This window comes from Octopus bimaculoides, chromosome 8, assembly GCF_001194135.2.
Source record: "Octopus bimaculoides isolate UCB-OBI-ISO-001 chromosome 8, ASM119413v2, whole genome shotgun sequence".
NCBI classification, from domain to species: Eukaryota; Metazoa; Mollusca; class Cephalopoda; order Octopoda; family Octopodidae; genus Octopus; species Octopus bimaculoides.
The window spans coordinates 42,898,867-42,902,216 of record NC_068988.1 but is presented as its reverse complement, the minus strand read 5'-3'; the positions used below and the strand labels follow the sequence as shown (position 1 = coordinate 42,902,216).

Sequence of the window (3,350 nt, the reverse complement as noted above, 5' to 3'; positions counted from 1 at the left end):
ACACACACACACACACACACACACACACACACACACACACACACACACACACATATATATATATATATAAATGTATATATATATATATATATGCAAACGCATACAAACACACACAAATATGTAGGATGGGATGACAAGATTTCTTTCAAATCACATCAACTGCCTTGAAAAAGGACTAAGATTTAATATAACATTGAAGAATCCAAAACAAGTGCAGCTTATTTCATTAAAGGTTATCCTCAGAATAGGCATCATGTAAAAGATATAGCTAAGGTACTTTCTAGCTTTGCTTTTGGGTTTTTATTTATCCATTTAGTTGTCTCTTCTTTTTCATGGTCTCCTGAAGAGCAATTTCTTTCATTCACCTACGTATTTAACCTGTTCCTTTTTAAAATGTAGTAATTATACATTAAGGAGTGGAACGTACATTTTTCTGTAATTCAGACTGCCTTGTGGTCCCAGCAGACAAAATAGGAAAGGCGTTTCCCCAGAGGATGCGACGGAGATGCGTTGGAACAGCCACTCTGACTCATGGGGCTCGGTGAGCAGCGATATGGTCCGGGGACCGATAAAGCCGGAGGTTTCTACAGCCACAAGCTCGATCATAATCCTGCCAGAGAGCAACCGTTACCTTGACAGTTCGAAGGTATTGGAAGTCAGAAGTACTAAACCGCTTTAAACATTTACTCAATCATGCATAACTAAAATATAATGTAACAGAGATACGATTCAATAGATTTTGTGCTTTCAAAAACAAACTCGAATTTTCATAAGATTTTGATGTAAATTAGAATAGGCATTATAGTCAGTAAGTTGAGAAACAAACAGGACTACAGAGGAGACTAGACCACATGACATTCCCACGTGACCGTATTGCTGATATTACTACAGAATATCTGCCATTCTTTTTGTTTTAATGTGGTGTTCTTTCATTGAACATGCTGCTTTGTCTCAAATTGCTACTTATAATGCTTTTACAGAGACTAAGGGACCAGCCAGTTCATATGTTAGAAATATTTAAGGAGTTGTTAGTCTTCGCTCAAGATCATACATTTAAAGGGGTTACCATTACTTGGTGTCAATTTCAATTATGGTCTTCTGTAAAACTTCAAGTAAATAACCATTCTTGCCTCCGGCCTACAATAATGATGATTCTTTCTAATTTTGGTACAAAGCCAGCGACTTCGAGAGGAGAGACAACTTGATTTCATCGATTCCAGTATTGACTGGTACTTTATTTTATCGAAACATGAAAAGCAAAGTTGACCTTTTGAACTTATGTCAGGATTCAAACTCATAACGTAAAGAGTCTCAAGACATATCACTAAGCAGTTTTCCGGCACAGCCAGATTGTTACTTTAATAATAACAATGATGCTAGTGATGATGATGATTTCTGACATAGGTTCAATGGGAAAGGTTTTAGACGAGGGAAAATTTGCAGATATAACTGGTACTCTTTTTATGAAAGGAAAAAAAGGAACTAAAAGACAAAGTCAATGGAGTTTGGAATTGGTAAAGCGAGGGACAGAATGCCTTGCAGTCATTCGCCATGTCCCTTAACATTTGCAATTCAAATCCCCTTGAAGTCTGCTCTGCTCTTCATTCATCTGTGACGGGGTGGGGGGTCAATAAAATAATACTAATCAAATACAGTGATTAAATTTTTCAACTTCCTCCTCCTCCTCCTCACCACCATCACTAACACCAATCTTGCGCCAGTGTTAAGTCATTGCTATTCCTTTTCTCTCAAAACTGGTGCAGTATTTGATTAAACGGAAATGCGGTGAAGTTGGAAGAGTATAATTTAATTGAATCTTTTAATTTACTTTTGGACATCAAATCCTGCTGGGGTTGACTTTGTCTCTAATTCCTTTGGGGACGATAAAACAAAAGCTGGTACTAAACAAGGACTTATTAAGCTTAGTTCGAATATTTTCAAATTTTGGCATAAGGCCAGTAAGGTCGGGGGAAGGTGTAAGTCGATTAAATCGACTCCAGTGTTCAACTGGTATTTATGTTATCGATTCCGAAAGGATGAAAGGCAAAGTCGACCTCGGTGAAATTTGAACTCAGAATGTAAAGACAGACGAAATACCGAAGGAAATTTTCACTGGCGTGCTAACGATTCTGCCAGATCACCGCTTTAAACTCACTTCTAATATTGCCTTGTATCTTGTCTCAAACATTCATTTTTTGTAAGTCAGGTATTCTTTGATGGAAAAGGCTGACAGCTCTCACTTTCTGTTTGAAAAGAAATGGAAGCTTTTCTCATATTCTCAAAGAATGATGTAAACCTAAAACGCAAAAATTCATTGCTTGTCATATCACATGAACTTAATCTATGAATTTCATTTTTCTTTTTTATTTACAGATGCAGATCATCACTAAATTTTTTAATTTTTTTTTTGTGATACAATGAGAAAATCTTGGATAAAATAAGCAGACTATATTTGACTTCAATGTAATATCCAAGGAATCAGTTTTGGATGAGGCTACGGCACTGATAATTATAAATCAGTTGATATAGAATGAGTTTCAGCAACTCAAGTCAAAATAAAGATACCAGCTATTTTTTTTTATTCTAAAACAAATACTTTTACCATCAAATTTCTTAAAAAACAAATTATGTTAATTTATATTTTTTCTAATTTTGCATTTCCTATATTGGTTTCAAATTTTGGCACAAGGGTAAGTCGATTTCATCGACCCCAGTGTTCAATGGTACTTATTTTATCGACCTCGAAATGAGGAAAAGCAAAGTGGACCTCGAATTTCTATCTAATATCAATAAATCATAAGGCGGTGAACTGGCAGAATCGTCTTTACATTCTGAGTTCAAATTCTACCAAGGTCGACTTTGCCTTTCAGCCTTTCGAGGTCGACAAAACAAATACCAGTTGAACACTGGGATCGAAGTAATAGACATAACCCCTCCCCCGAAATAGCTGGCCTTGCGCCAAAAAATTTGAAAGTAATATTAATAAAACGTGGTTGCAATATAAGCAGTTATTTTAGTAATGAATTTCATTTGAACACTACGGAAATGTAATTTTGTAAAATAAATTATTGCATGTTTAATGTGATAAAAAAATTTAATACATTCAATATATATGTTGTTTATTTTTTAAAATAATATCTTGGTTAAACTGCTTAACTAATTTGTAAAATAACACTTCGCCCTTTCTTAAATTCATTAAATCAGTTAGAACGTCTGATGACTCAGTGTGGCTAAGTGGTCTCTATTCAAATTAACTCGTCTCTTTTAAAATAAAGCTGACGCCATCTTGTTGACATTTTTCTTGTTTCCAAAGACATGCTGAAATCTTCTGACGGGAGATTGCATAAATG

General features: G+C 35.1%; 1 long non-coding RNA gene across 1 annotated transcript in view; it reads left to right on the top strand.

The window, feature by feature from the left end:
* LOC128248569 (uncharacterized) overlaps nucleotides 1-3,107 on the top strand; it is a 54,132-nt gene extending 51,025 nt beyond the window's left edge. Inside the window, exon 5 of the long non-coding RNA XR_008264745.1 lies at nucleotides 2,374-3,107. This is a non-coding gene — a long non-coding RNA (uncharacterized LOC128248569). The remainder of the gene's footprint in view (nucleotides 1-2,373) is intronic.
* Nucleotides 3,108-3,350: the final 243 nt, after the last annotated feature.